The sequence below is a fragment of the Hibiscus syriacus genome, unplaced genomic scaffold (genome assembly GCF_006381635.1).
Source record: "Hibiscus syriacus cultivar Baekdansim isolate YM2019G1 unplaced genomic scaffold, ASM638163v2 tig00110830_pilon, whole genome shotgun sequence".
NCBI lineage: Eukaryota > Viridiplantae > Streptophyta > Magnoliopsida > Malvales > Malvaceae > Hibiscus > Hibiscus syriacus.
In genome coordinates, this window is record NW_024062881.1 from 1160041 (window position 1) to 1168572 (window position 8532).

The window sequence follows — 8532 nt, forward strand, 5'->3', positions numbered from 1 at the left end:
TTTTACCTACGCGTGAAATAGTGAGGCAAATTTAAAACATTTAACAGTGCAATACAATTCATGCATGATTTTTCAATATCAAAAATTGAGTTTCCATAAAATCATTTTACCATGATCAAAATAATATAAAATCCCTTATCATTTATCCCATAAGCTCGTAAGCTTATTTTACCAAAATACTTACCATTTAAATTCCATAAGCTCGTAAGCTTATTTTACCCATATACTTGCAATTATTCCAAAAGCTCGTAAGCTTATTTGTATGATTACCATTTATTAAGCAATAAACCATAAACCATACCCTATAGCCCAATATTCAACCCTGAGGACCCTTGGTACACGAGTCAAATATAAGCACCGTAGTGCTATCCCGAATATGACACATAAGGTCATGTCCACCATCTGTACTAGGTATCCTTAAGTACAGTCTCGAATATGACACATAAGGTCGTGCCCACCATATACACTAGGTATCCTTTAGTGTATTCCCGAATATGCAACCTGTTACTGAACTCTATGGCATGCCAACTGTACCTTGTCCATCAATAACTGACTTGGGCATACAGTCTATTTTATTTGATTCATCCATGGAAAAGTATATTATCAATATTTAACAATGGGGCAGTTCATACCCGAAATAACATTCATCGTAAAATCATATGCAAAAATCAGTGATCAATGCATTTTAATTTCATACTCTGACATATCAATGTCAATTTATAAAAAATGATATAAAATCATGCCGATATAAACAAGGTCGACTTATCGCAAGTCTTCCTTATGATGTATAAAACATCCATGTATAATTTCATGCATGTATTGCACTCACCTTGACACTTTATGTCTTTCAAAATATATGGCCTCACTATTGTCCCAAAATAAATCCATACTACTTTTTATTCCTTTTAACATTGGAACCAACTTGTCCAATTTACACAAAATGGTCCTTCACCATTTTACCACTTAAATTACTCTATACCAATAATTCCAACATTGAAATTATTTCACAACTAACACTAATTTCAATTCCCTAACAACAATTCCCAGCATAGTACATCAATTATATAACACTTACACAACAACCCATCAATTTTCCAGAATTCAGACAACTCACACTACCCTTAAAGAATCATTATTTTGTATTGATATAGACACTGTAATTCAATTCTGTTTCTTTCGTTAAAAACTAGACTCGAATACGAATCTATCCATATAAATAACACCTTCTAATTCATTATGTACTATTTATGGTGAATTCTGTTCATGCTACAGTAAATTCTGAAAATTTACATATAAATTCATAAAAATTCACCTTTCATCACTATAAAAATTTCCAAAATTAATTAAACAAATAAATTGAACATTTTCAAATTACATGCGACTGTCTAAAATCAAATTTCACAATAGGATGTCTTACTGATATTGAAATATACCTCTCGATGCTTGATGTCATTCTGAACTCTTTACTCTTATTCTTTGCTTTTTACCTACGCGTGAAAATCATCACACGCTAAGTATAAACTTAGTGAGGCAAATTTAAAACATTTAACAGTGCAATACAATTCATACATGATTTTTCAATATCAAAAATTGAGTTTCCATAAAATCATTTTACCATGATCAAAATAATATAAAATCCCTTACCATTTATCCCATAAGCTCGTAAGCTTATTTTACCAAGATACTTACCATTTAAATTCCATAAGCTCGTAAGCTTATTTTACCCATATACTTGCCATTATTCCAAAAGCTCGTAAGCTTATTTGTATGCTTACCATTTATTAAGCAATAAACCATAAACCATACCCTATAGCCCAATATTCAACCCTGAGGACCCTGGGTACACGAGTCAAATATAAGCACCATAGTGCTATCCCGAATATGACACATAAGGTCGTGTCCACCATCAGTACTAGGTATCCTTAAGTACAGTCCCGAATATGACACATAAGGTCGTGCCCACCATATACACTAGGTATCCTTTAGTGTATTCCCGAATATGCAGCCTGCTGCTGAACTCTATGGCATGCCAACTATACCATGTCCCTCAATAACTGACTTGGGCATACAGTATATTTTATTTGATTCATCCATGGAAAAGTATATTATCAATATTTAACAATGGGGCAGTTCATACCCGAAATAACATTCATCGTAAAATCATATGCAAAAATCAGTGATCAATGCATTTTAATTTCATACTCTGACATATCAATGTCAATTTATAAAAAATGATATAAATTCATGCCGATATAAACAAGGTCGACTTATCGCAAGTCTTCCTTATGATGTATAAAACATCCATGTATAATTTCATGCATGTATTGCACTCACCTTGACACTTTATGTCTTTCAAAATATATGAGCCTCACTATTGTCCACAATATACCCTTTTTGTACTTGACTTGCTTCAATTGCAAATCAATCATAATCTGTATAATTTACAATTTCATAACGATACATATGTTAGTATTTTACTAACATAAACATATCCCAAAATAAATCCATAATACTTATTATTCCTTTTAACATTGGAACCAACTTGTCCAATTTACACAAAATGGTCCTTCACCATTTTACCACTTAAATTCTTTAATACCAATAATTACACATTGAAATTATTTCACAACTAACACTCATTTCAATTCCCTAACAACAATTCCCAGCATAGTACATCAATTATATAACACTTACACAACAACCCATCAATTTTCCAGAATTCAGACAACTCACACTACCTTTAAAGAATAATTATTCTGTATTGATATAGACACTGGAATTAAATTCCGTTTCTTCCGTTAAAAACTAGACTCGAATACGAATCTATCCATTTAAATAACTCCTTCTAATTCATTCTGTACAATTTATGGTGAATTTTCAAAGTTCACCAACAGAATCTGTTTTGCACAGAATTCTGCTGTCCGACTTTTTTGACCTTTCCTCAGTTAAAAAATCATATTTATTTTATACAACTTGAAATTGATCCCCGTTTATTTTAAACAAAACTAGATCCATATATGAACACAATATATAAAAATAACCTCCAAATTATTTGTATATATTTTCTGGTGAATTTTCGAACCCACTGTAATTCTCAAAATCTAAACTATTTTTCTTTAACCTCATCCTTATGTTCTTCATCAATTCATACAACCTCAAAATCATCAATAATCATCATCAATTTCAAAAACCATTGTATAAACCGAAATTTCCAGATTTGGGGATATGTGAATCAAGCAAGATTATCATGCAATATTGGTACCAAATGATAGCGTTTTCCTGAAATAATCATTTTCTATTTTCATCATACTCATAATCCTAAAGAAATGACTTGAAAATAGAATTGAAGCTTTGCTCTTACCTTTGAAGAAGCCCACGTTGGCTGGAGAAGAAGATAGCAAATTTAGATGAAATTTTGAGTGCATTTCATCTTTGTTTGAATTATATTCCACTATAATAAAATAAAATATTCATTCACTTGAGAAAAGACCAAATCACCCTTAATGAATATTCTTATTCACCATAAAACCAAGCCATCTGATATTACAAAGTCAAATATAATTTAATTTGACTTTGACCTACGAAAATGCCCTGAAATTTTAAAAACTTGAGTTTTAGTCACTAAATTTCACAGTTTCGGTTTAATATGAAAAATTGCACAATTCGAAACCAAATTTCTCTGATACAAAATATTATAATAATATTTCCAACCATTTTATAACATCCTTCAAATTTTTGTAAAATTCTGATTCGATCAGAATTTACCGATTCCTTACCGGCTTTAACTATTTCTTTACTAAATTCCAAATCCAACAATATGATTTCCATAAAACTCTAATCTCAAGAGTAAACCATATATTTATGGAATAAAAATCTTTTTAGGAAATTTATCACTTAATTCCATAAACTTTTCCCAAGTTTTAACTTTGACCATCAAACTTTCAAAATTTGCATTTTGATCATTATCTAAATTTTTGGGATATTACAAGAGATATATGCTATAGCAAAACAAAAAATGAAAAATAAAAGGTAAAATAAGTCAAGCTCTCATGCATCTTGGAATAGGAATGAGGACTTATCATGCAGAATAGGGGCACCATTGTAAGCCTTCATTCTTTGTCCATTTATCTTGAAGATTGTGCCATCCTTGAGATTCTTTATATCAACTGCTCCGCGAGGGTAAACCTTGTGAACTTGGGATGGTCCTTATAATGCATGAGCTCCACTCAATTAAGTATTCATATTTTATTTTAATAATTTAATACAACCAACCTTTAAAATAATTTATTTTCTATAAATTAAAATATTAATAGTGAGTTATGTAAATATGTTTTTATTATACTTATATTTTTATTTTTCATATTTTTGTTATATTTTAAATTGATATAATTTATATATATATAATTTGTTTTTTTAATTTATTATAGTTTAAATTGATATGAATCTTATATAACTGTAAATATAATTTTAATATTATAATTTTAATTTACAACATAATTATTATAATGGACATTCTATCTTTTCAAATTCACTTTTTGAGAACAATCTTAAATAATTAAATTTTAAAATTGTACTTTTGTACAATACTTTTAAAAGTTCGTTTCTAAAATACTTTTAAAAGTCATTTTTCAAAAGCTAGATCAAAGCTTATGATCATCTACGATTTTTACATATATACTTTACACAACATGTCTCTATTTTATGGGAAAATTTATAATTGTCTTTGTAATTTAAAAAATCAGAAACATGTCAATTTACTGTTAAGCACGTAACAAATTACAAATATATCACCAAATTTTAAAAGAATAAAAAATTCAATTAATTGCTTGTTACGAACATATCACTTTGTTGTCAATTATGTAACAAACTACAATTTTTAGAATCTGTTTGTTTCACACAAAATTGATTCTCAAAAATGATTTTCGTAAAATAAATTACATTTTTTTTAAAATAATTTATAAAAATTATTTTTGCATGTACAAATGAAGTTGTGTGAACCATTTTCCATTGGTTAATAATTTTTCAGAAATTATTTATTTTAATATTGAATACGATAAATAATATTGCTTATTGGAAAAATAATAATATTGTTAATTTTAATAATTTATTTAATATTATTTAAGTGAATATTATTATTAAAATGTTGTTCTTGTAATTTATAAATAAAATATTAGGAATATTATATTTTATTAAAATAAAGGTATTATAAATTATATTAATTATTTATTACAATAAAGTATTAAATTATTCAATATTAAAATAAGAATATTAATATAATATAATTAAATTATAATATTATAATTTGAAAAATATAATACTATATTATGAAAATTTTTAATAAATATATGCCAATAATTAATATTTTTATTAAAATAGTATTAAAATAATATATTAATATTTAATACATAAAATAATATTTTTTGAGTGTTTATGCTTTAAAATAAAATGTTCGGAAAATTACCTATAAAAAATCAGGTGGTAAGTCATTTTCCAGAAAGTGCAAAGAAATTCTTGTTAACTGGGAAAATGAATTACATTGATCATATCTTTCCCAAACTAAACACAGGAAAATAAGGAAAGCATTTTTTGGAAAACTAATTACAGAGAAACAAACATACCCTTAATTACAACTGAGTGATCTATTTGTAATAATCTATAAGTTGAGTGACATGATTATTATAATGGATAAATAGTGTTCTGATTGTAATTAAGAAATTAATTTGCATTTCGTCTTTAATAATATAATGATATGTTTGTAACAATCATTGATTAAATGATTTGTTTATAATATTTTAAAATTTAATGATTTTTTTAATAGTCTAAGATTATTATATTAAAATAATATTATGAGATGATTATTATATTAAAATAATATTCTGAGATGATTATAATATAATATTTGTTTAAAAAAAATTAACCTATCGACAACGTAAATATATCTTGAAAATATAATTATTTGAACTTAATTTTTTTAAAAAAAATATTATTTTCTTTTATTCGTAAGACCACTTGATAAAGGGAATCATCATGTAATTAATCTACCTAAGCTAAAATGATGAAAGGGCAACGACGTTAGTGACACCTTGAGATCAAGTTGAAGACACGTAAGTAATCTCCTGATCTCATATGTCATTGGGTTGCACGTGGTGTCGCACTTTTAAAATTGCCAATTTACCTAATTTCGATTCTTTGTTTTAACAAAAAAGGGAGTATAAAGTTCCAAATATCAGTGCCACTCAAGGATTCTCTGGCCAATTAGGCAGCATTTTCGCTTTTCTTTGAAACTATGTATATAAACAACTGAACAAGAACTTTGATCAAACACCTTAAGTGCATATCTGACCTCTTAACAAAGTATCCATCGAAAACCCATAGATGGGGCTTAATCAGAAGCTTGAAGATAGATCATTGAGAGAAGCTAAGCAAGGCAGTGCAACTGTGTTTCCAGTGAAGAAGAGGTTAGTGAAGAAAATTATGTTGGACCAAGTGGTCCATTGTGTTTTTTCTTGCGGCGGCCGATGTCTCCATTGTTGCTCTGAAGGATCTAATTCCGGCAAGCAGGGTAGTAACGAAGGCGGATGCGGTGCCGCCACCCAAAACAGCAAAATTATTTGAAAACAAAAAATATATAATTAGGCTTAATTGCCATATCCATGCAATATATATTATCGAGTGAGTAACTATGAAAAACAATTAATGTCTTTTGAAGGTTCCTAAATAGCTTTATCGTTATAATTGCAATCCTAATTTTCTTAAGATTAATGTATCTTAATATATCCAAAATAATTTAAGCAATTAAACTTGAAAGACCGATGCTTTATTTATTTTTGTTTATTCATTTTATTTATATTTGTGTTTTATTCATATTTATTAAAAAATAAAACAAAAGACAATTTTTAAATCGGTATTTATATTTGTTAAAGTTCAATAAACTTATTCGTAATGAATTTGTATTAATATAAATTGGTTGCGGAACTTTCGGAACCTAACAAGTTATGTATTCTCATATAAGATGGATTTACGAGATGTGCAATACCCCAAATTTTGTCTAGTGACCAAAATGTAAATTTTAAAAGTTAAGTGGTCAAAATTTAAATATTGAAAAAGTTTAGGGATTAAATTGTAATTTTAAAAAGTTATGCAATCCGACCCCGTAAATGAATTGTTTACCCCAATAATGAAATTTATCTGGGAATCATATTTTTCGTACGGATTTTGTATTAAAAACTATAAAGTAATAAAATTCGAAAAAAAATCCATATAATCGGATATAATTGATTTTTTAGTAACTTTTGAAGGATGATGAAGCATGGTTAAAAATGTCATTTCCATTTGAATCGTTGGATTTAAGATAAAAAAAAATAGATGTCCCTTTTTCCCATATATATGGGGTAAGGGGGAGGTAAGATAGTAGGCTACCCCCAACACCAGGTTGAGAGCAGCTTCCGTAAGAGACCTCCGAATTATAAAATGCCCTCCGTGGATTTAAGATAGTTTGTCATAATCAATTTGGATCGTTGGATAAAAAATGATTACATTTTAATTTTGGAAAATTCGAAGGACAAAGTTGGTAACTACAAACTCATTGGTTTATTTTTTACCATTGGATGAATAATTTTACATGTGAAAAGTTATGGAGCCTTGGATTTCAAGGGCAAAAAGGTTGTTTTGTAATAAATGAATTTTTAATTAATTTTAACATTAAAAGATGATAAGTATGCTTAGATTTTTGTTTAGAAAAATCAAGAAACTTGTTCATCTTTTCTCTCTTGGCCGTGAAGTTCATCAAAGGTAAGGAGAAGCTTTCTTTTTTATTTTCAAGAAAATTTCTTAGGAATTTGGATGAAGACATGAAATAGAAAATTGTTCTACATGAAATTCTTTATCATTTAGTACCATTAGTTCATGTTTTATGCTTAGAACATTGGATTCTTGAATTTGATGGATGAAGGGGTTGTTAGGTTTTGATGAACTAAGACTTGATTATGGTGTAGTTGATGTTGGAGAACCATTTACATGCTTGTATGATGATTGAAACTACATGGAATTACATGTAGCAATATTCGACCATTAGAGTTTATTTAGAAATAAATTGTTTGAATTGAAATTGATAACAACTTGATTGTAGATGAATGAAAATGATGTTTGGAAGTTGAATTCATGCTTGAATCAAGTTGGAAAATTGGTCTTAGGTGACCCTTCATATTCGATAATGGTGAATAAATTAGGGGAAAATATGTAAAAATTTCGTTGAGGCTAGACATGACGAATGGATTAAGAAATATGGGATTGAATTGCAATTATGTAAAGGTGCATGTATTGAATTGATTATATTTTTACAATGTTGAAATTTTTGGGATTGATTTTAATAAAGTACAAATGATGAAGGATCAAGAAGTAAGTTGTAAGAATTGATGTAGAAATTAAGGATGCAAAATAATGAAAACAGTTTAGATTTTTGAATCTAGCAGTAAGTTTGAAAAATCACCAGAAATTCTATAAAAATGATTAGTAGGTGATTCTTATACCGTT